The 24817-nt window shown below is 50.5% G+C and overlaps 2 long non-coding RNA genes across 4 annotated transcripts in view; one reads left to right on the forward strand and one right to left on the reverse strand.

Moving 5' to 3' along the window:
* LOC133237651 (uncharacterized) overlaps positions 1 to 23654 on the forward strand; it is a 44774-nt gene extending 21120 nt beyond the window's left edge. The window contains exons 2-5 of one of the 3 annotated variants that reach the window (XR_009733286.1): positions 9534 to 9654; positions 11427 to 12140; positions 21763 to 22080; positions 23257 to 23654. This is a non-coding gene — a long non-coding RNA (uncharacterized LOC133237651). Of the gene's footprint in view, positions 1 to 9533; positions 12141 to 21762; positions 22081 to 23256 lie in introns of all 3 variants that reach the window. The other 2 variants (XR_009733287.1, XR_009733285.1) reach the window with 2 other exon arrangements.
* On the reverse strand, positions 369 to 5786 carry LOC133237650 (uncharacterized). Its single transcript, XR_009733284.1, has 3 exons — positions 5511 to 5786; positions 1735 to 1876; positions 369 to 734 (listed from the first exon to the last, which is right to left on the reverse strand). It is a non-coding gene; the product is annotated as an uncharacterized LOC133237650 (long non-coding RNA).
* Positions 23655 to 24817: the final 1163 nt, after the last annotated feature.

The following is a 24817-nucleotide window of genomic DNA, read 5'->3' on the forward strand; positions in this document are numbered from 1 at the left end:
ACCGGCCAGCGCCTTGGGGCTTCTCACTGTCCACAGGCTGAGAGAAGGCTCATGAGCACGGACAGGCAAAAATGAGGCCCACGCGGTCATCCATGTTCAGCAAGGGAGCGGTCTTATGAATAATTCAGAGCTGCTACAGATCCACACAGCTTTCCCACATCGCCTGCTTACAGGGAGTGCTCCATAGATGTTTAGTGAATGACTGAATAAATTAACATACAAATGAGTATTCTGCAACAGGTTTTGGTATTTCCATTTGCACATCTGTTTGTTAAATGGTCTGAGGATCCACAGCCGCCCTCATAAAACAGTGAAGGCACGCACGGCCTGGAGACCACACACACCAGAGCTTACATGGCTCCCTGCTGTTCACCTGGCAGTGGAGACTGGGGGCCCGAGCCCTTCACCTGAAGCCCAGCAGCTTAGAGCCCCCAGGCTCCTGACACACATATTCTGTGCTGAATCTGGGTGGTTCCACCCTCATCCTGGGTTGTGACTGTCTCCCCTGGCCTTGGTCAGAACTGCAGATTGCATGGCCCCCGTGATGCTCACACCCTCCTTCCTGGGACCTGTGACCACACCATGTGTCACGTTTGCAGATGGTTACTCACCAGGATTCTTGGCCTCCTTCATCAATGGGATTCCATCAGAGACCAGACAAGAAATTTAGGCCAGTCTTTACCTGGGCCCTGGCCATGGGGCTTCCCTGGTGGCTCAGATGGTAAAGAATCCGCCTGCAATGCAGGAGACCTGGGTTCAATCCCTGAGTCAGGAAGATCCCCTGGAGGAGGGCATGGCAACCACTCCGGTATTCTTGCCTGGAGAATCCCATGAACAGAGGAGCCTGGTGGCTACAATCCATGGGGTCACAAACAGTCAGACCTGACTGAACACATGCACACAAGATATAGAGCTACCAGCCCACATTCAGTAAAGTCTTGGGAGATGCAGCTGGAAAAATACTTTTGGAAATATACAGTCAAGATATCTCATGGCATGTTAAAAGAAAAATCTTAATATCAAAGCAAAGCAAAAAAAAAAAAAAAAAAAAAGCCCTTAAAGTGGCATCTGTATATCCATCAGCTACACAGATGAGGAAGTTGGAATTAGCTGGAGTCTGGAGGGAGGGTATTTCCTTCAATGTCAGTTTCTTCTCCCCAGGATTTAAATGTAGAAACTGTTCAGAGAACAGCTGAGTTGGGGTGAGACAGGAATAGTGCATCTCCAGCAGGCTCAGAGCCCACGTTGCCATCCAGTTCTGGCTCTGCCCTGCTCAGCTCTGTGGCTTTGAGCAAGTGACTTAACTTCTCTGTGCTTTGGTGTCCTTGTTCTCAAGTGTTGTTATGAAGATGGAAGGGATTAAAATATATCCATATGTATTGTTGGAGAAGGAAATGGCAACCCACTCCAGTATTCTTGGCTGGAGAATCCCATGGACAGAGGAGCCTGGCAGGCTATAGCCCATGGAGTGGCAGACAGAGGAGCCTGGTGGGCTACAGCTCATGGGTGGCAAAGAATCAGACACAGCTGAGCATGCATGCACACATATGTAACATGTTCAGAGTTTTGCCTGGAACAAGGCAAGTGTGTTGTGTACATGTGGGCTGTTCCTATAGGGTTGTACGTAACAGGGCCTTCACACTGACTGGGTGATGCTGACTTCCCAACAGTCCTCCCCATCAAATGAGCCGGCAGGACCGGGTGAGGGGTGAACCCTGGGACTCGCTTTCTCACCTGAGGTTTTCTGTCTGGTACCTTCCGCCTGACTCAGCCCTTCTTGGGTCTCTCAGGAGCCGGTGGCCAGTGGGATTCTGTGAGCAGGTGAGGTCACTGCCTTCTTTCTCATGAACCAGGATTGCTGTTACAGATGGATAAACTTAAAAAAAAAAAACACATCTTATTTAGTGCTCAGTATTTAAAAATTATGCCAATTGCTTTAGTGGCTCAAGATCAGCCAAAGAAAAAAGGGGGAAAAATTTGCCTTTCAACAGAGTGATCCAAAAAGCTGAAATTCCCCCTTGCTCCACCCTGCACCCATAGGCTTATTTATGGCTTTCTTTTCGGAATTCCTTCCTTTGGTGGTGAAGACAGGCACGGCGCCTTTGAAGTGGGCCAGACATGTTTTCTGCACGTGTGAGCGGCTGTGGTCTCTGCAGGCCTGGTGCAGATAAACCGGTTTCCCTACGATTTCCAGCCATTGGTGAAGGATCCATGTCCTGCAGGACTGTGCAAACGATTTGATCATGGCGGACAAATAAGGGGGCTTCACACACAGCCTCTCAGCCCCTGGGAGTGCTGGCCTTCAGGCCGCTGCAGGCTCTGTGGCCCAGGACCCGCTGCGCTGGCCCGCAGGCTCAGCATTGCTCTCTGTCCTGTCTGCATCAGAGTGGCCGCCGTGTCGGAAGCTGCTCTGCATCAGTTCCGTGTCGAGGAAGCAAGTCCCACAGCTCAGAGGAACGAGCACAGGGGCCGGGTCTCCACGTGTCAGCCTAGGTCCCAGACAGAGCGTCCACCTCGGGATTCCGTTCCCATTGCGGTGACGGGTTGGTCCTACTGAACTTTTGGCCTCGCCTTTCCTGCTTAGAGCAGAACCTATGATTCTGTAATTACATATCAATTAATGTGACAACTCACGGACCAAGTACAACCAACATGCAGGAGGCCCTTGGTAAACTTTACTGCCGTGACTCTCATGATCACATGTGGCTTTAAACAGGGATTTCAAAGGAGTTCCCTGGTGGCCTGTTGGTTAGGATCCAGACTCTCACTGCTTCAGCCTGTGGTCAGGAAACTGAGATCCTGCAAGCCACAGCCAAAAAGACTCAGAAAACCATGATTTCAGAGAAAAGCAGCTCTGAGATGGCATCAGCGATTCTCCTCTATGCAGTCTTGTCCAGGACTTCCCTTTCTCTGAGTTAATATTCCTAACACTCTCTGGTCTGCACCCACTGAGGTCCCCATATCATGTCTCTCCTTCCCTACAAAGTCAATACCCAAGAAGTTGGCTTGGCTGACTTTTCCTAACTTTCCTTTAACCACCGACCCTCCACTGCAGTCTCTGCCACTAACAGCCACTGGAACCGTGGCTTCTTCCCACAGCCATGCCCTTGGGAAGCACCTTGGCCCTTTACTGCTCCGGGTCATGTGGCCCCTTGGCTCTGTCTGCCCTGACCACTGTGATGTCCAGAAGGGTGGCTCCTGGACAGATAGTTATTGAACCAGGCAAATACATTGTTCATTTAATTATGTAGCACTTAAATTTAAAGCAGCTATCAAAAAACTGTTCAGTATGACTGCACCACTTGGGTGTGTGTATCTAGTGTTTTCAATTGCAAAGGCTATGAAATCTAAACACAGAGCAAGAATTTCTGATGAAAATTCAGCATCTGAAGGGAGATGTGCTGAAGGGTAAAACACACACCAAGTTTCTGCGATCTGTTTCGAAAAGAAGATCGTAAAATCTCCCAGTACAGTTTATATAGATTACATTTTGAGATCATAATATTTTGGCTGTGTGGGATTAAACGCAATTTATTATTAACATTTATTTCACCTGTTTGATTTTCCTTTTAATGTGGCTACTAAGTAGAACCTTTGTGGTTGGCATTTTATTTTGAGAACTTTTAAGATCTAGTCTCTTATTGTTTAGTTGTGAAGTTGTGTCCGACTCTTTGCGACTCCAGGGATAGCCCGCTAATCTCCTCTGTCCATGGAATTCTCCAGGCAGGAATACTGGAGTGGGTTGCCATGCCCTTCTCCAGGGGATCTTCCCCACCACCAGGGATTGAACCTGAAACTCTTATGTCTCCTGCATTGGCAGGTGGGTTCTTTACCACTAGGAATCCCCTTGTATTAATTATATACATACAATTAATATATTCTATTGAAATTTAAAACCATGACAGTAAAATTGTTCTGGTGAATGTCGAACTTGTACGAAAGTCCTGTCAACCAGATGTGGAATTTTGCTGGCATTTCCTGGGATAACAAGACTTCTGGATTCTCCTCCCCTCACAATGGAGCTTCTGCTCCATCCATCAGGATGGCCTGGACACTCCAATCAACTAAGGAAATAATCAGCACCATGCTCTCAGGGGATCTGTTGATTTCTGGTCCATTTGTTATTCATAACAGATCAGACGGTTTCCACCCATCTGGACAGGTTTTATTCATCAGTGTGTGTGTCACACGTGTGCACAGAAAAAAGACTTGCCAGGTTTCATTAAGCAGAGCCTTCAAGGAGCACATGAGATGCTTTGTTTCTTTTAGGAGAATACCTGGTGCGCACCGCCTTTGATCTGGGCACGAGATTAGTGGTGAGTCAGATGGACCCTTGTTAGTGCGGAGTCAGATGGAGCAACGTGCCGATGTCACAGGTGAAATCGCTGAGGCCGAGCTGCCCAGGAGTGACGTTAGTTCAATAACTTAAAGCCACATGTAGGAAGAGAGAAAGGCCTTCGCATTGAAAGCCTGTCCACGGTTTGCTGGACCAACGACAGGAGGTGAATTTCAGTTTGTCAATATTGTAAGTGTGCTTTGGGGCAAGACTCGTTGACTGGGCAAGAAAAAAGCATTATTTTACTCATGTACACGTCTCTGAAAAATTTCCTGAAGTTGGAATGAAAGAGGACAAGGTAGAGAGTGTTAAAGAAGTCGTTCAAAACAGGCCATGGTGCCCAGACCTGGACCTTAACCCAGGGAGGCATCAACTCTCCTTCAACCAGGGAATTCTTTCAGGCTGTGTCTGAGGGTATAACTGTGGACACACAGGTCCCAGGGGTGATGGGTGACCCACTGTAGGTGTGTTTCACTGAAGGAGCGACCCCTGTGCGACTGGGAAGGGGGCACGAGGTGGTGGCTGTTTCCTTGCTCATCAGATGGCCTAGGTCAAGCCAGAAGCCATGGGGCAGCTTACAGACCAGGGCAGCTCTGGGTCCCAGGCATCTCCTCGTCATCAGTGTCTCCTGCGGGTCACCCACGTGATCCCAGCTGGAGAGACGGTGCTGCTGTCCCTGTCTGTCTCCCCAGCAGGGCCCTCTTCTCTCCCTGGGGCCCAGCCCTGCTGACCTCTGGCTGAGCACCAGCCCCAGAGGTGGCTCACTGGGCTCTGGGGCCCGTCTTGCAATTAACCCCAATTTCCAAAACAGCTCAAGTGGTCTGTGGCAGGAACACACCTTTGACGTTTCTGAGAAGAGTACTCTGGGGAGAAAGGCGGTGGGCTCTTCTCTGCCCCAGAGATAATGACAGGAGGCGAGAGTGTGCACTGGAGGCTGGTCCAGGGACATGCTGCTGGGGTGGGTGCCCGACCTTGGTCGCTGTAACTGAAGACCAGGGGGAGTCTGGCTCAGAGAATCTTGGAATCAGGTAGGCTGTCTCTTTACCACATGTATGGTGTTGCCGCTCGGCAGCTCCTGACAGGAGACCAGATCTCAGAACAGTGATGGCCCTGGTTCAAGCCCCAACCCACCTGCTGCTGACAACTCTTGACCTCTGACAACCTACTTACTCACCTCAATCGAAATATGAGGGAAAGAGCAATTCCGGTGTTACTGGTTATTTGGATATTTAAGCCACATGATTTTTGTTTCAATGCCATGTAGTCCACAAAGTGTTACACAAATGTTCTCTTTGTTGATGTTCTTTAAAAGGGCTTTCCTGGTGGCTCAGATGGTAAAGAATCTGCCTGCAATGCAGGAGACCTGGGTCCAGTCCTTGGGTGGGGAAGATCCCCATGGAGAAGGGAATGGTAATCCATTCCAGTATTCTTAAAATAGTAGAACAATGGGTTTCCACTTATCTGTCTCTAACAATGTTGTGGAAGGAAAGACATGGATGCATTGAAAGTCAAACCGCACTCAAAACAGCAGGTGAAAATCATCACCATTCCCTGGTGACCAGCCATCGAAGACACTGGGATGGATGTCACAGGCTTGTCTCTGCCTCATCTGAGGCAGACCCAGTCTGGACCAGTGGGAACCTTCAGAGAGAAACAGGCAGGGACCAACACACACTGATCCTCATGTAAAAGGGAGAGAAACTCCCCAGCTCAAAGCCAGGGAAGCCAGGTCCTCAAGGCCTACCCTACTCCCAAAAAGAAAGGATGGGATTTGTTATTTTAAAAGATTTAAAGACCAAACTCAAGCAGGATCCTGCATGGAAGTTTCTACCAGGCTATGTTTCTCAAAGACTCCTTCTCACGATCATTTCAAATCGGCTGAATTCATAAAACTTTACTGTGCGGTGCTGACCTCCTCTCATTCAAAGGTGTTCTGAGCAGTCTGACACTTATCAGAGCGCTGTGATCTGAGAACACAGGGCAGCGCTGTGGACTTTGTTTGGTGACTGCATTTGCAGACGAGGTCCAGTGAAAATCTGTCCTGTTCTTGAAGGCCCACCTGCGTGGGGTGGGAGCACTTTTACCTCTGAAGGCAGGCCCAGTGGTGTCCCAGCTGGTGTGGTGATCGCAGGACAGCCTGGTCTGCACCAGGAGGGTGGGGAGAGGGTGCGAGGACAGGTGGCAGGGGGTGGAAGCAATGACTCCAGAGGTTTGGGGGACAGCAGGGCCCCATGAGAGGCTCCCTGGAGCAGGCGGTCATGAGACAAGGAGGCTGCTGTTTCAGACATGTGACCCCCTGCAATCTGGCACCCACCCCTCATAACCACAGTTTGTGGGGCCACCTGGGGGCAGAGGCTGCTGTGGCCCCTCCCCCCCGGGAGGGGTTCTGACCCGTGTGGCCTGCGGCGGGCTGGGACGTCAGACAGGTGCTGGGGGTCAGGAAAGGGGTAGAGGTGATGCAGGGGGTGGGGGGTCATTCAGGAAGGTGCTAGGGGGTCAGACGGGTGGGGGGTGAGGCAGGGAGCAGGGGGGTCAGGCAGGGGGTGAGGAGTGAGGCAGGTGCTGGGGGGTCAGGCAAGGGGACTGATGCCCTGGGGAGTCGTGGGTCCTGAGGAGGCACCAGTCTCCCTTTCTGTCTCCAGTTATCCTGCTGAGGAGCTCTGCAGGGACATCAATGCCAGGCCAGCCCGAGGAGACACTCCAGAGACCCCCACACTTTGCGCACAGTAGGGTCTTCGTGGGCATTTATCCATCTGAGCTGTTTATTCCTACGTGGTGGATCCTATCTCACCCCGGCCATCCCAGTGGATAGGAATTGACTCCTTGTACCAGAAACGCTCATGGTTACCAGATCCCCTGATCTTTTCAGTCACTTGAGACACTTTTCGCTTTGTAATTTAAAAAGCCCACAAGTTCAGTTTAAAGAGCCTCTCAGCTGTGCAGGCGGGAGGAGCCCGGGGACCCCACCTGCTCACAGGCTCCTCAGGAGAGTTCGGACAAGAGGTGAGAACCCACGTTCAGGGAGGCTGAGAAAGCATCTTCCTTCTCCCCGGGGCTGGTGGAGGGGAGTAGAGCGGGGACCCTCTTTTCCTGGACCCCTGGTCTCCACTGCAGGTCAACATCAGCTCCTGGAGGTGACCTTGTTTCTAGTCAGGTGATTGCTGCCAGGAGCCCAGGAGCTGGCTCCCAGGTGGATGAAAGCTGGGCGGAGGGGGTGGAGGCTCCTCCGAGGTGCTGGGGGAGGGCAGGGTGGAGGAGGGCTAGGGTGGGAGGGCTGTGAGCCCAGGCTCCCTATGTGAGCAAATGTTACAGATTTGTGTGCAAATCACTGAGACCTTTTTATTTTTTGGATTCTGATAATTATTTTTTTCTTAATCTATTTATTTTTAATTGAAGGATAATTACAATATCGTGTTGGTTTCTGCCATACAACATCACTGAGATTTTAACTATATGTATTTCTGCTGCTGCTGCTAAGTTGCTTCAGTCGTGTCCGACTCTGTGCAACCCCATAGACGGCAGCCCACCAGGCTCCCCTGTCCCTGGGATTCTCCAGGCAAGAACACTGGAGTGGGTTGCCATTTCCTTCTTCAATGCATGAAAGTGAAAAGTGAAAGTGAAGTCACTCAGTCGTGTCCGACTCTCAGCGACCCCATGGACTGCTGCCTACAAGGCTCCTCTGTCCATGGGATTGTCCAGGCAAGAGTACTGGAGTGGGTTGCCATTGCCTTCTCCGATGTATTTCAGCAGTTTGAGTTAAAAGATCAGACCAGAGGCTGGGCCTGCTAGTGTGAGTCAGCAGCTGGTGTTGCCCCAGCGGGTCAGATCGTTGGATTTGGAAGTGCATATATGGAGATCGCTAGACCTAACCCTTCACTGTTAGATGTGGGATGACCCAGGCGCAGGGAGGGGAACACGTCCTCAGATACAGCCTCCCCTGACTCCCTGCTCCCACGCCTGGCTTCCTCCTGCCAGGTCCTGCCCAGGCAGGCGGCCTCCTGCCAGAGTGATCAGCGATGCCTGGCATCGGGGTGGGGGTGGGGAGCCTTTGCTGGAAGCTGAGCTGGAAGAAGCGAGGGCAGGTCGTGCCCTGCTTCCAGGGAGGAGGTAGGGAGGCAAGAGCCTCTGCTTGTCCCCTTCTCTGTGGCCCCCGCCGGAAGCAGCAGGAGAGCTTTCAGCAGCCGTGGGGAAGTGCACATGGGCTGGCGCTTTGTGTCCTTTCCAGGACATTTGATTAGCTTCCTCGACTTTATATATAGTTTTCCAGGAACAGGCTGATGAGCTTCTCAACACAGGGATATTAATACCCCAAGCAAAGCACATGAAGGAAAACAGCCACCAGGGTGGGACCGTCGGGAGATGGGGAGGGGGAGGAAGAGAGGGACTCATGGCCATGGAGAGAAGGGACACAGGCACGCCAGGGCACCTGCTGTGGATTGCGAATGATCTGTTTTATAAGCTGCTTAGAATCCCAGGATTCTCTATAGCCCACAAGGTGACAGGAAAAGTTGCTTCTGATGATTGAATTTCATATAATGTCATAACTTTATATATTATTGTCTGATACTCAGTGGACAGGAATTTGAGCAAACATCAGGAGATGGTGAAGGACAGGGAATCCTGGCGTGCTGCGGGTCATGGGGTCACAAAGAGTCGGATGTGATTTAGTGACTGAACAGCAACATCTGATACTCAGCATATTGGGGTCAGCATGTGGGGACTACTTAGCAGTAGTTTCCACTCCCAGGTGGAGCAAGTGGTAAGGCACCCGCCTGCCAACGCAGGAGACATAAGAGCCTCAGGTTTGATCCCTGGGTTGGGAAGATCCCCCAGAGGAGTGCATGGCAACCCACTCCAGTGTTCTTGCCTGGAGAATCCCATGGATAGAGGAACCTGGTGGGCTACAGTCCATGGGGGTTGCAAAGACTTGGACATGACTGAAATGACTTAGCACAGCACAGTACCACTCACAGACAAGCTCCCCCCTCCCACCCCACCCCTGCAGGTTGCTAACCCTCCATCATGGCGTTGAGAGGACCCGAGACGGAGCCTCAGCTCAGCCCGTGCAGAGGCCGAGCCATCCCTGGAGGGTAGGGCACTGTTTTAGGAAGACAATCTGGGGGCAGCTCCACAGTGGAAAATCCCTGGTTCTGTGAGCATCCAGGGTTAAAAAAAAATGTGGACTTATTTCCTCTAGGAGGCATGAATGAAAAACACGGCTTTTATTGCACAACTGGAAAACTAACCAACATGGAGCTAAGGAAGACTGTCTTTGCTTAACTGAGCTTGACAAGAAAACTATCAAGCCTCAGCTTTGGGTAAGCAGCTTCACTTTTATCCTGGGTGAAAACTTGAAAGTAGCAAGTGAGTTTGTTCTCAGGGACACCTGTCACACACACAGAGTGGACACCTCGTGTATTTGTGTGTGTGTTTGAGTTTGAGCCCCTACAAATGGGATGGTGGGTGTGGAAGCTGGATGAGGCAGGAAGGTGGGGCCCTGGCTGTGTAGGGGACATGCAGGTTTGTGGGACCAGCTGGAGAGAGGAGGAAGGTCTGGGGCTGCGGGCTGGGAAGGTTTGGGTCCCACCCCCAGGGGTCACCCTACCCTGAGAAATACTCCATCGAGGGAGCAGGAGAAGTAAGGGGGCTGTGTCTTCTGGGGTTGCTGTAACTTGGGAGGCTGGGAGCCCAGGTGACAAAGGCTGGGCCATGTGACGTGTGGTCCCTCCCCAGAAGTGCACTGCCTGGAGCGCTGTGGGGATGATCCAGAAGAGATGCCCTATGTAAGCCCAGGGCCAGGATGAGGGAAGCCGGGCCCAGCAGTGCTTATGTGTGTAGGGCCAGACTCCACACATGTGGACACAGTGCCCCATATTCTGTAGGGGAAAAAGTAGGGTCCTGACTGGAGATCTTATAGAATCCTTGTGGACCAGACCAAAGACTATTGCAACGACTAGGGGTTTGAGGAGGGTCAGAGACCAGGGTCCTCTCAGGATCGAGGTGGGTGAAGGTGCCCACACCACGGGAACCACAGGGCTACAGCCAGGAAATTGGCCCACTCAGTTGCCCTCCCAGCAGGACTGAAATGCCACGGAATCTCAGGAGGGGAGGGGGCCCAGATGGCAGGGGTCTCGAGGGAGCCGCTGGGTGAGTCAGGGGCCGAGACACACTGCGGGAGGCCGTGTTCCCCACCCTCCTGCCCCCATTCACCTGCTCGAAGGCTGGCAGGTGTGACCTTTTTTGTAATCAGGGTCAGTGCAGACGTTGTGAGTTGAGCTCACATGGGAGCAGGGTGAGCCTGGAGTCCAGACGCCGTGTCCTTGTCAGAGCAGGAGAGGACGTAGAGATGCGTGTGGAGGAGGCCGCCTGGCCGACGGAGGCGCAGATGGATGCCACACGCGCCGAGGACCACCTGGAAGGGGCAGGAAGGGTCCTCCCTGGAGCCTTCAGAGTGGGCACCGCCCTGGCCACACTCTGATTTCTAACTTGAGGCCTCCAAGGCTGGGAGAGAGTATATTTCAGTTGTTTTAAGCCCCTGGTTTGTGGTCGTTTATTCCAGCGGCCCCAGGAAATGAGACCGAGAGGTTTATAACACCCGACTCCTGCGGCCTCTAAGGTGTCAACAGATTTATATCCAGACACTCACACAAGGGGAGAGGAGTCCGGGCAGCCTGTTCCTCTCTGGAGGCTAAGGACCAAAATTCACCAAATAGCGGCACGTTGAGGATTGCAGGGCTACGTGAGGCCCGGTGTGAGGGGGTGCTCGCTGACAGTGGGGGTTCTGGAGAGGAGCCAGGGTGTGGGGGCATGACCACCACTCGGTTGCTGAGAGCGGGTCTGCAGTGAGGCGACTGTGAAGCAAGGCCGTGACTGCGCCCCACCCCCCCAGTCTCCCTCTTGGCTGTTTCCCAGGGAGACCGTGCCCTGGGGGAGGGGAAGATGAGACTTCGGCGGGGTCGGGGAGGGTATGCGAGCCTGGCTGGGACTCACGTGCCACCACAATCCATCAGCCAGGGGAGGGGGTGTTGGGGTCAGGTCCGCCGACAGCCGGCCAGGTGTGTCTCTGAGTCTGTCCCACGTGTATGTCTAGTTCTCGACTCCATTGTCTGGACGGACACACTTGGCAGAATTCCCACGTTGCTCCTCTGACACATGGAGCGACCCACAGGCTTTTGGGTGGGAAAGGCCGAGTGGAAGACTCCAGAACAGCCTCTGGGCGTCCCTGGAACTGCAGAGCTTGGGGCCACTACCAGGGATGTGAAGGTCAGAGTGGTGCAGCCTGCCGTATTTCCGCTTACCTTGCCTGTTCTGCCCGTGCAGAAGATGAGTGGGTTTGAGGGACCAACTGTGAATCACTGTGGACCCAGTCAGATGGTGGCTCAGTGCAGGGGCTACTCCAGGTGCGTGTTCTCCGTGTCCTCCAGTGTCTGGTGGTATGCAGTCATTAGTTGGAGGGCGCTTTTCCCACTGTACCTGTTGGAAAGGACCACGAGAAGCAGTTTGCCTCCCAGCAGGGCTGGTGACACACCTTCGGTGAACTGACCATCTGTCCCTCCGCCACTGTATGATCCATGGGGCCTGTGATCCACGGGGCTCATGCTGGTCTCTGCACCAAGCAGGGTAGTGCACTGGCCTAGGACATCATGGTAACTGATGACCTCACGCTGACCGGACTCCAGGGACTGAGCTGGAGAGAAACAACCCAGACTCCGATAAGACCTGTGTGTGGCAGAGAGTGGACGTTGATCTCACAGAAACTCTGTGGACATCTTAAGGGGCCCAGTGCTCCAAAACTTGTCAGAAGGTAAGTTTTGTATCTCACACTGCCTCTGCTAAGAAGAAAACACAAAGTCCAGTGGGCTTTCTTGGAGCTTGAAGGGCAGCAAATAATTCCTTTGGCCACATCACTCTGACCTATTTGCTGAGTGACCCTCGAGGCAGCTGGTTTTGGTGGGTCTCTAGGCAAAAGAAGGTTCTGCAGCTGATGGCCATTTAACTGGAAATTTAGCAACAAGCGAGGGAGGTGGGAGCCTCGGGGAAACTGATAAGATGTGTCTGCCGTTTCCAAAGGCCACGAGGCAACCCTTTTCATGTTTTACCCCCTAAGCACATGTTCATGGAACTGGGATTGAGTAAACAGGCTTCTAAGATGAATTTGGAGATATTTCTTATCTGGATCCCTAAACAAACAAACTGACCAGCCAGCCAACCCCAGAACACTATAAGGGTTACAGGAGTCTTAGTTCCAGAGATCCTTAAGGCTAGAGCTTACAGAAAATTCACTGAGCACCATTAAGTGTGTCTATCTTTGTAGGGTAGGGGACTTGTTAGTGTTTATATCATGGAGGGAGCACAGTCATGAGACCAGACGCTTGGTGCTTTCATAAGAGCTCTGATCAAACTAGGAAATCTAAGTTCTCATCTGGGTGTTCCCAGAAGAGTCGCTTACTCACTCTCTCTAGTTCAAAACTTCCTCATCTGCAAAACAAATAGGCGGGTTCAGATCAGAGGAGAGATTAATCTCCCGATTCAGTCCCAATCAACTGGAGACCAGGGGGGCGTGGGGACAGATGTCTGCCTGGAGCTCGTAGTTTAATGAGAACCAGCTCTTCAGACCATGATCTCTGAGGCTCAACTTTGCCACTTGTCAGTTTTGTGTTTGAGTTCCCATTCCCTCAGTTTTAAAGTGGAAATGCTATAGTGTAATACCTCCGTGATGTGGAGCTCATACCAGTTAAACGGGTGTCTATCAGGTTCTGAGAACTGTGCCTGGCACCTGGCCAGAGTTCAGGAAACGTTAACCGTTGGTGTTAGAGTCAGCGACAGTGTTGCCATCATTTAGTCCCTGCTTCCTGTTCCCAGGCGCCATTCTGTGCTCTGATGGCAGAACCCGCTGCCTGCATTTTAGAAATACTGACTCCTGGTTCCAGAACTGGAGATTTTGGTTCCATGGATCCAGTTTGGGAATAGGGATCTGTATTTCTGCAAAGTTTTTCAGATTCATGATGACTGGGAGCCTTGTTTTGAAATCTAGGCTCTTGCCAACACATACATGTACACACACACACACATGCAAACACACACACCTCAGGTAAACACTCCCACATTCACATCTGTGTAATAAAGTCTATTTAAAAACAGAGTTATAATTAGAAAATTCCTGAGTCTCACAATAAAACACTTCCTTATTTGTACCCGGCCTCTTCTAAATGGTTGTGGTGGCCGAAAGTGCCCGGGTGAGGAAGCCCTGATTAGACTTCTTCATCTGACTTGCAAGAAGGCTTTGGGGAAAGACTCGCTTGGAGGAACGTAGGGGATCGTCGGCGTCTGGACACTACTGCTGGGTGATGGCACGTATCTGGCGCTTGGGACCAGTGGAACATACTCCCTCCGCCTTTCCCTCCAGATGTCAGAGGATATGAGAGACAGCCCAACAGTGAGCCCTTGATCAGACTCTGGCCGATTAGAACCTGCAGCCCAGCAGGGCTCTCCGGTGTTTAGCGCAGATGTCCAGGTGTTTTACACTGCCCAACGGGCCTTCGGTCAAACAGGCTGTGGACCTTCTCGTCCTCTGCCCCTTACACACACATGCCTTGGAGGCCCAGAATCAAGTGTGACAGCTGCACATGTGCGAGTGGGCATCCCAGAGTGGATGTGGTGGACACTGTCTGGCTTCTATGGAACCTGAATTAAGCAAACACCCTTCACATTCCTGCTGGGCTCTGCTGAGCCTTCTCAAGGTTGCTGAAATTGAATTCAAAAGCCAAACACGTGCTCTGGCCGGGCTCATAGAGCAGCTGCCGATTGCAAACACATGGTTCAGCAATGCATGAGGTGCTCGGGGGTTTGGGGTTGCTGATTAAGTGGGATAATCACCAGAAACATCATTCAAATCCCTTGCCCTGTACACAAGCACATTTAAAATTTTTTCTTTCTTAAAAGCACCAAGTTAAAAAAAAAAAAAAAACTCAGATGAAAATGCTTAATGATCCTAAAGATGGAAGCTAAATTTTGGATTTGAATTTTACAGACATCAGTGGAAAATGCCACATAAAGCAGGATGCTGTGCACTTAGCTTGCTCTTGCAGCCTTGGGTGCAATTTCTGACACAAGGGAGATTAAGATCCATGACCATAAAGAGTCTGATGAAGGTATCTTCGGGTCACAGGCAAGAAAGAAATCCAGCAGGAGACAATTCTGTTCCATCAGTCAGGGTTGCCTGTGGGTACCAGGTGCCGTCAAGCCACATGCTTGACTCAGAGAACAGTCTTGGGCATAGAGGGGGCCAGAGGAGGGGGTCACAACTTTGCATCCCCTCCAGAATCCTGGGTGGAAACACTTCATTACTGGCAAGTGTCCAAGTCCTTATCTTTGCCAAGTGACTCTCTGAGCAGGTCTGGTCTTAGCAGCACGGGGGAGTTTGAACAAGGATGGTAGTCCCGCCACATGGAGGAAATGGAAATCTGCTGCACAGAGACCCTTGCTGATGACCAAGCCATTTCACCGTTGGGAGTATTTTCTTTTGCTGTGTGCCACTAAGCTAACACCCAGCTGTGGGAAGTTGTACGGGTCAGATGGGCAGAGTGTGCCCAGCGCAGTTTGGAGGGCAAACAGTTTGCGTTACCTGTGCCCACACCTTTTTTGAAATGACAGGGGTGTTGAACCCCACAGTGGGTCTGTCTGCCCAAGTTTCAGGGTTCCCAGTGAGGCCCTGGTTATCAGCGAGGGCCACTCTGAATTAAACCAGGGCACCACACGTGAGGATTTGTGTCCTGTTATGACCAACCTAGATAGCATATTCAAAAGCAGAGACATTACTTTGCCAACAAAGGTCCATCTAGTCAAGGCTATGGTTTTTCCAGTGGTCATGTATGGATGTGAAGAAAGCTGAGCGCCAAAGAATTGATGCTTTTGAACTGTGGTGTTGGAGAAGACTCTTGAGAGTCCCTTGGACTGCAAGGAGATCCAACAAGTCCATTCTGAAGGAGATCAGTCCTGGGTGTTCTTTGGAAGGACTGATGCTAAAGCTGAAACTCCAATACTTTGGCCACCTCATGCGAAGAGTTGACTCATTGGAAAAGACCCTGATGCTGGGAGGGATTGGGGGCAGGAGGAGAAGGGGATGACAGGGGATGAGATGTCTGGATGGCATCACTGACTCGATGGACATGAGTCTGAGTGAACTCCAGGAGTTGGTGATGGACAGGGAGGCCTGGTGTGCTGCGATTCATGGGGTCGCAAAGAGTTGGACACAACTGAGCGACTGAACTGATGCGGACGATTTTTTTTCACTTTGTTTCATTTCTCCCCGCCTCCAGTGCGAGAGTAGGGTCCATGGTAGCTCCTGGTTGTCCACAACAACGGGTTGTGGGTGGGCTCTGGGTTTACTGGCCTGTGGTGAACTGGCCCCTGGCTTGTGTGGTTCTCCCAGAGCCCTCTGCATCGCCATCATCTTTTGTGTTTGCTAACATAAGATTACCCCACTGGAAAAGACCCTGATGCTGGGAAGGATGGAGGGCAAAAGGAGAAGCAGGAGGCAGAGGATGAGACGGTTGGATAGCATCCACCAACTCAATGGACGTGAATTTGAGCAAACTCTGGGAGATAGAGAAGGACCGGGAAGCCAAGTGTGCTGCAGTCTATGGGTTTGCAAAAAGTCAGACACGACTGTTGAACAACAACAACAAAAGTGTTCAGACTCTTGGTATTGCCTTTAGCTTTAGGTGAGAAAGATTAATCTCTGCTTGAGTGAGAGCAAGTTCTAGTGTTTCAGATCATCAGATTTTCAATGTCTGGTATCTTCTAATCACCTTGTAGTAGTGCATTTAATGATGGATTTATTGCATTTATTACAATCACGGACTGCTTCACAGTTACATCAGTAAACAGTGTTTCTACTCAAAGCTGTCCTGTAACTGCTGAGCAGTTGTGAACTTGCTCATCTTCCAGTCTCAGCACAGCGGGTCATGTACTCAGCAGTGATAGATGGTTCTAACTGCTTTTCTCCAAGTGTTTATTTCTGCATTTACTTACGCAGTAGGCATCTGTCTCCTGTGTATATGGCCTCTGTTCCAAATGTGCCAAACATGCCCCATCCAGTTCACATATGATCACTGCTCCCTGAGATGTATGAGACCTCATGGTCCCAGGAGCTGTCAGATCCAGGGGGGACCCTTCATGTGCCCAGGACTTGGGGGGACTGGGTGCTGGTTATCAGCAACTTGGACTGCTTCCCTTGACCTCTGTGATATTTTGCTGTCCTTCTAACTCTGCTAACTCATCTCTTAAATGTCAGAATTTCTCAGAATTCAGCTCTTGGTCTTTTCCTCTCAAGCTGTTGCCCAGGCTGGGCCACCTCATCCTGTATGCCAATGACTCCTGCATCTTTCTCTCAAGGCTGACATTGCCCTGGAGACCTGCCCCCTGTCTCCACCCCCACCCCAAGGGGGTCTATCAGTCTCTGTCTGAGATTGATGTCAGCCCCCTGTGTTCTCAGGTTCTCTGAAAATTCCTCCTCCAGGAACTGTGTCCGTGTTGATCATGAGGGGGTCAGAGGTGTTCAAGATCAAACACTGAAGGTTAGTCTAATGTATTAGAGTGGATTTTCCCTGAAAAGCACAAATCTCTTACCTTGAAATCTTTCTGGAGTGACTGAGAAAGGGTGGCGTTAGGGCCACTTTCTTGGCAGGCCGTGGAGGGTGTTTGCCTCTCTGGGTGAACCATCCTGGGTGTCAGGGACCAGGAGAGTTTGGGAACCAGTCATATCTTATCCTGTTCCTGGTAGCTTGTCAAGCTGGGAGTGAGTGCATTGAGAAGATGGAGACGATGGGGTTCGAGGAGGGTCCCCACCCCTCAGCCCTAGGGCAACCGTTGCACATGGCGTTGGCTACACAGAGTTCCCCGGCTGTGCTACATCCTGGGGTCTGTGCCCAAATCCACGAGGCTGCTGGAAACCCTCACTCATTCATTCATCAAATATAAGTGAAGGGGTGACCTGGCAACACCCCACCCCCTAGGCTTTTACCCGAAGGAACTGACACAGGGGCTCCAACAGGCATGTTCACAGCAGCCAGGAGACGCAAGCAGCCCAGATGCCCATTGATGGATGGATGGATAAATAAAATACGGTATACATATGCAATAGAGGGGTTTCCCAGGTAGCTCAGTGGTAAAGAACCCACCTGCAGTTCAGGAGATGAGGGTTCGATCCCTGGGTTGGGAAGACCCCCTGGAGAAGGAAGTGGCAACCCACTCCAGTATTCTTTCCTGGAGAATCTCATGGTCAGAGGAGCCTGACGGGCTACAGTCCATGGGGTCATAAAGAGTCGGACATGACTGAGCATGCACACATATACGATGGAACATAATTCCACAGTACATAGAATGAAAACACAGATAAACCTTAACAACGTTATGCTCAGTGAAATAAACCAGAGTCAAAACCACAAATAGGAGTCCACTTACATGAAATATTCAGAAGAGGCAAATTCATAGAGACAGAAAGTAGAGGTTTCCAGGGGCTGGGGGGAGAGAAGAGAGGGGAGTTATCGCTGAAGGGGGACAGAGTTTCTGTCTGGGATGATGGGAATTTTGGAAACACATTGTGCTGATGGTTGCACAGTACTGTGAATGTAATTAATGGTTGAAACAGCTAATTATATATATATTTCACCAGAATAAAAAAATATGTAAATGGAGGGGTGACAGTTACCATTATGGTTCCTAGTGTGCTTCTGCACACCTGTGAGGGGGCGGTTCCAGGGCAGGAGTCAGGCCTGGTGGCACTGCAGCCTCCAAGTCCAGCCCCAAGGAGGATCTGGAGGTGGGTCTCAATGCTGAGCCATGAGAGGCATCTTATTAATAATACGTGGAGAGAACTTTTTATTTCCCTGGGACTCAGGTGCCAAATTGGTAAGCCCCTTTTCACTCTACAAATGTGGGAGTTTACCCCTTCTTTTTGGAGAAGCCAATGGCACCCCACTCCAGTACCCTTGCCTGGACAATCCCATGGACGGAGGAGCCTGGTAGGCTGCAGTCCATGGGATCGCTAAGAGTCAAACACGACTGAGTGTCTTCACTTTCACTTTTCACTTCTATGCATTGGAGAAGGAAATGGCAACCCACTCCAGTGTTCTTGCCTGGAGAATCCCAGGGATGGGGAGCCTGGTGAGCTGCTGTCTATGGGGTCGCACAGAGTTGGACACGACTGAAGCGACTTAGCAGCAGCAGCAGCATCCCTTCTTTGTGGAGGGGGCAGAGAGGCTGGCTGTGGGCTGTGTGAGTGTTCCCTGGTGACACGCTTTAGAGGGCCTGGCTGTGGAACGTGGTGTGGAGGACCCAGGACACGTGTGGAAGCTGCACGTGGAAAATGGGGTGGAGGCGGCGGGGAGGCCTTGACTCTTGGTTCAGAGTGTGTGCTGGAGCCCAACAGGCTGAGGGTTCCTGAGCAGTGTGGATGGGAAAAGCTGACCTCCCGGGGGCAGGTGGATGCTTCCTGGGTAGGCTAGACTGTCCGGCAGCTCCCCGGAGGCCCACGTGACCCACTTGACTTCAGTGCGGGGCAGGCACTGGCATCCGCAGGTTGTAATTATGTTGATCATGATTCTTTTCCACCCCAGGCTCTCGTTTTTCTTCTTCATTTTTCTCCCCTTAAAAAAAAAAAAAAACACACACACACACAGAAAAGCACTCCTCCCCGTTTCCTTCAAAGCTCTGTGGCATCTTCAGATCTGGGTACTTGAAAGCTAAGGCTGATCTTAATTTCCGATGGACGTAACGTGCGTTGGAAATTCTTTTCCACATCAAATTAAGTCTGTCTTGGACTGATTTCCTGGAAGTGTTTTTCATTAGAATAATAGTCCTCAGCTGAGAGATCAGAAGACCTGCTACCACAGAAGGGGAAACAGAAAAAGAGACAGGGTATCGTCAAGTGCGCCCCCCAGGAGGCACCCAGGGGACGTGGCCAGGGAGAAATGCTCCCATCTCCAGGCTGGTCCCCGGAAAGCGGCTCTGGGTCTGATGGGCTACCAGTAACTTCAGTAACAAAGCCTTTTTTTTTTTTTTTTCACTGAAAGCATAAAGAAGAGAGAAACTGAATTCAACCAGCCAACCCGCCAATCGAGTAGCCAAGTTCACTGTGCACCTACTGACTGCCCCCCCATCTGAGGTGCCAGGCATCTAACCATTAACAAGACAAAGTCTTGAACGAGAGTAAAACTCTCATGGGACTTGACTCGGGGACGAAGACAGAGCTCCTCCGTCTGTGGTGATTTCTTTCCTTGGTGGAAACATGCCCCTCTGTGCAATGCACACGCGCACACACTTGGCCTTGCCTACAAGGGTTCCAGGAGGGCGGAGGAAATCCTTGAGAAATTCTTTCTTCCTCCTCCTGTCTGAAACTTGACTTGTTTACTGCAGCCTGTTAACGGCCTTGAGAGTGTCTTTAATCCCTAGCCAGGGTCTTTAAATGTAATACATCAATAACAGGTAATTACTCACTTTGACCTCCTTGCTCTTTCCCTGTGCCCTGCAGGGTGAGCCTTGGAACTTCCAAGTCCTGTAGCAGATTCTTCCCATCAAAGTGTCAGAGCTCGGAAGGCGCACATCGGGGTACTGGTGCGCTGGCTTTAATCCATCCCCCACCCCCTCCTCTTGTCCCAGCCTCGTGGTCACTGTCGGGGGCTGGCTTTCTACCTGCAGGTTTAAAGTCGGCACCACTGCAGGCCCAGACGAACTGGCCCCGTGCACCCACCTTGCTGCCCCGAAGGGTTGTATGCGGCTGGTTAGTTGCTCCCAGCCTGTCAGGTTGTTCCAGTTTTGTATGTTCAGGAAAATCCTGTTAAGTTCAAAACTTCCTTTTGCCCCAAACCGATCTTTGCTCTGAGAGGCCTGAACACAATGGTCGGAGGAGCTCGCTCCTTGGTTTGGTGCCTGGAGCTCCTGTAGCAAGATTCCCAAGGCGGCAGGGTTTGTTTGTTCTGTTGCCAGCTCAGGGCTGGACGGCCTGGTCCCTGGCTCTGGTGAACTGCTGGATCAGCCCTGTCCTGAGGACAGCGTTGTGCGCCGTCTATGGGCGAGGATGTGTCTCCCCCACAGAAGCCACGTGCATAGCCTGCCTTCCCTTCCTGACACGTGGGAAAGTGAAAGTGTTGGTTGTTCAGTTGTGTCTGACTCTTTGTGACCCCATGGACTGTAGCCCACCAGGGGCCTTCATCCGTGAAATTCTTCAGGTAAGAATACTAGGGTGGATTGTCATTCCCTTCTCCAGGGAATCTTCCCGACCCAGCAATCGAACCCAGGTCTCCTACATTGCAGGCTGATTCTTTATGATCCGGGAAGCCCATACATGTGGGAATAGCCACACAAATGTTCTAACTTCATTGCTAAAGCATTGCATTAAATGCTGCAGGCTTGGTTCTCTGTTCAAATGATATCCTTACCGCCCACCCCAGGCTCCCTTGTGTGGATGAAGAGATGTCCCAGACATCAGCTGAGGCAGGGACACTAATGACCATAAATGCTGATCACTCAGAGGAAGTGAAGTCATAGTGTGCAGAGTCTTGTCAATACATCCTACCTGGGGCTCCCACAGAAGTGACATAAGCAGTGAATGAGGAACCCACTGGAGGCTTAAGGGTTGGCCCCACCAGGGCTTCCCTGGTGGCTCAGAAGGTAAAGAATCCTACTGCAATGCAGGAGACCTGGGTTCGATCCCTGGGTTGGGAAGATCCCCTGGAGGAAGGCATGGCAACCTACTCCAGTATTCTTGCCTGGAGAATCCCGTTGGACAGAGGAGCCTGGCAGGCTACAGTCCGTGGGGTGGCAAAGAGTCAGACATGATTGAGCACAGCACAGCACAGAGTTAACTTGAGGGGAACACTGAACATATTTCCTGACACTGGAAGCAATACCTACGTTTCTAGACCCAAACAATCAAAACTGCACAATTGAATCCTGTGATGTTACTCAGACGGTTTCCGCACTTGCTAATGATAGAAACTCACTTTGAAGGTAGACACAACAAGGTCTTACAGGATGTTCTGGAGTTTCAGGGGGAGCTGTGACTAACAGAGTGGAAACTTTCACTTTTAAACCTGATTTCATCCTTAACCTTGCTGGTGACCTCTGGCCTCTCACCTACTCTTTTGGTGCCTGTTTCCCAGTGATTGTGATGGCTACGCCATATCAAAGGGGCCTCTACATGTCATGGAGACCTCACATGATAAGAAATATGTTTATACTGAAGAGTGCTGAGGACGTCAAACTCCGTCTCTACAGCATGTCCTGTATTTCAGTGGTCCCCAGCCTTTTTGGCACCAGAGACCAGTTTCATGGAAGACAATTTTTCCATGGACTGGGAGTTGAGGGGGGATGATTCAAGTGCATTACATTTATTGTGTACTTTATTTCTATTATTATTACGTCAGCTCCATGTCACATCATCAGGCATTAGATCCGAGAGGTTGGGACCCCTGCTTTATTGTAATCAATGTGGTAAAAAGAAAAGTCATTTTTTGGATGTTATGGAGCTCCACATGCTTCTGGGCTGAAGCCCACTTTCCACAAGCTGACCATCAGCTCCCTAGCGTGCCCTGTCCAGTCAAAGACAAGCATCCTGAGAGGCATTGGGGGCATTCCATGGGAACGATGACCAGTAGTCTCTTCTGCCCATCACAGAATCTTCTGTAATTTTTTCCAGCAGAAATTAAAATAAAAGAGGATCTCCCTGGAGTGCCTGGCAGATGGTAAGTGCTCAGTAAACACTATTTATCACCATATCATTGTTGGTTTTTTTTTGCCCAAGTCCCGGGCAGAGGAACAGCTGGTGGTTGATGTGAGGAACTCCTGGACCAAAGACGCGACCACCATTTTTTCCTTTCCTTTGGAAATAGACAGATCAAGCCACCAACATTCATTTCTCACAGATCAGTGCTTTTTATGTTAGGAAATCTTTTCTCTGATGTGCACACAAAAATCCTCCTTTTCCTTGATCCCTTCCAATTCTCAGTTCCTCATGGAAGGAAAATTTCTATCTGACTCAAACTTGTAGTTAAGTGCAAGAAAAAACTAATGATGTTCCTCTGTTAAGGAAAGAACAATCTGTAAGTTTTAACTAAAATTCAAATGATAAAGTTTAGATTAATCATCTCAGCAAATAGAAGCCAAATATCCATTGCTCTGAGTAGTTGACTACTCAAACATTGAGACAAGAATAATGTAAATTAGATGATTTAAATATATTAATATATTTAACTTGCCTTTATATATTTATCTGTTGTTGTTCAGTTGCTAAGTCATGTCCAGCTCTTTGTGACCCCCATGGACTGCAGCAAGCCAGGCTTCTCTGTCCTTCACCATCTCTCAGAGTTTGCTCAAACTCATGTCCATTGAGTCAGTGATGCAATCCAACCATCTCATCCTCTGTCGTCCCCTCCTCCTCCTGCCCTCAATCTTTCCCAGCATCAGGGTCTTTTCCAATAAGTCGGCTATTCACATCAAGTGGCCAAAGTATTGGAGCTTCAGCTTCAACATGGGTCCTTCCAATGAATATTCAGGGTTGATTTCCTTTGGGATAGACTGGGTTGATCTCCTTGCAGTTCAAGGGATTCTCGAGAGTCTTTTCCAGCACCACAGTTTGAAAGCGTCTATTCTTTGGCCTTCAGCCTTCTTTATGGTCCTATTCTCAGATATATTTACTTATTGTTAAAGGTTTGTTTTTTTTTTGGACCATTTTTAAAGTCTTTACTGACTGTGTTACAATATTGCTTCTGTTTTCAGTTTTGGTTTTTGGCCGAGGCATGTGGGATCTAGTTCCCTGGCCAGGGTTAGAACCTGCACTGCCCGCACTGGGAGGTGGAGTCTTAGCCGCTGGACCAGCAGGAACATTCCGACTTACTTTTCTCTCTCTCTATTCTGTACAGGCAAGCCAAGCACTCAGGCAGGTGAGACTTGCCATGCCTGCCTGAGTCCTGTGTCCAGGGTTCTGAGCTATTTCTGTGTTTTGAAGCACTGTTGTTCCTGACAACTACGGTTCACAAATGACTTGTGTCCAGCCTTTCTCAGAAATCTAGCCCTGGTCACGGGGAGGCCGATCCGGAGGAGAGACGGAGCTTGAGAAAGTGTGGGCTCTGTGCAGAAACCACCGCAACCAAGAAACTCAGCCTGTGCTTCCCTCATCATCAGTTTATTCTGAAATAGACTACTGTTGACCATGATGGAAACTTCCTGCTACTAAAAGAAGTGACGTGAAGTGACGTGTTTGTCCGAGGAGCGAAACAAAGCTGACCCAGCTGGGTGGCCTGGGGCAGTATTGACCATGACTGATTGAGCCTTACCTGTAAGGTTTTTGCAACCACCTGAGAGGGTGGAGGAAAGGACTGCCCTGTCCCACTCCGGCCTAGCTGTTGGAGACCCATGGCCTGCCTCACTGTTCACACAGGCAAAGCCAAGGTCCCTCCCCGGTGACCTTAGGGGACGCTCTGAAACTGGGGAGATCCTAGAACAAACTGTAGGAACCTGTAGGAATGACGCATAATCATACCTTATAACATTTAAAACGTGAGATAATTAAACTCTTCATAATCCACTTGTGGTTTAGGATGTATGTCTCCTATAAGAATATTCTAATAATGCTTTATACATGGAAAATGTTCACTAAACATCTTCCATCAAAATCTCGCACAGAAGATTCTCTGGGTCCATGTCTGAACTACAGCCCATCGCTACGCGTGTCAAGTGTGGATTTGTTTATGGGAGAGTCTGGGCTGCTGTGCGTACAGGAAGCAGGTGTGTGACTTGGTTTGGGGTGACTTAATGTCACCTCCTCACTGTACTCCACTGCGTATGAAGAATCACAGGATTAATTTCTGGGTGTGGACGAGGGCCGATGGGGGGTTGCTTTATTATGTTCACCCTAGCCTCTCCCCAAGGGACAGTGTGAGCACGTGCTGCAGCAGACGCCGGATGCCAAAAATGCATCCAGAAGTGCCCTGGGACTCTGCCGTCCCCCCCACAAAATTTGAGACAGCTCTGTATTCTTGGTGAATGGTGTTTATTTGCTGTTCCAGCTCCTCTTCTGGCCTCAGCTCCCTCTGCCTTTAGGGCTGTCTGTGTCACCCCTGTCTTGGTCTGCGGTGCTGAGCACAGAGCATCTGGTCACACAACTGCTTCTGGTGCCAACACACGTTTTGTCTCCCATTGCTGTTAACTCTGCAGTGAAGAGGGGAGGTTGGTGGGGAATGTCCTGGGTCTTTCAGGTCCTACTTTGGTTTCATAGTCCCTGTAATCCGAGCTCCCCAAACTGAGTGCTTGGGTGATGACTGTCGGATGATGGCTTTATCCTAACCGGTTACTGGACAGTCACGTTTGGAGGTGTGTTTATGCTGTGATTGAAACAGGGGTGCTTAGAAGACCCTGGGGGAGTCTTGCGTGGACAGGCGGTGCTCCTGCTGCTATGAGGTCAGCTCCATGTGATGCCTGCCC

This window comes from Bos javanicus, chromosome 24, assembly GCF_032452875.1.
Source record: "Bos javanicus breed banteng chromosome 24, ARS-OSU_banteng_1.0, whole genome shotgun sequence".
Classification (NCBI taxonomy): Eukaryota; Metazoa; Chordata; class Mammalia; order Artiodactyla; family Bovidae; genus Bos; species Bos javanicus.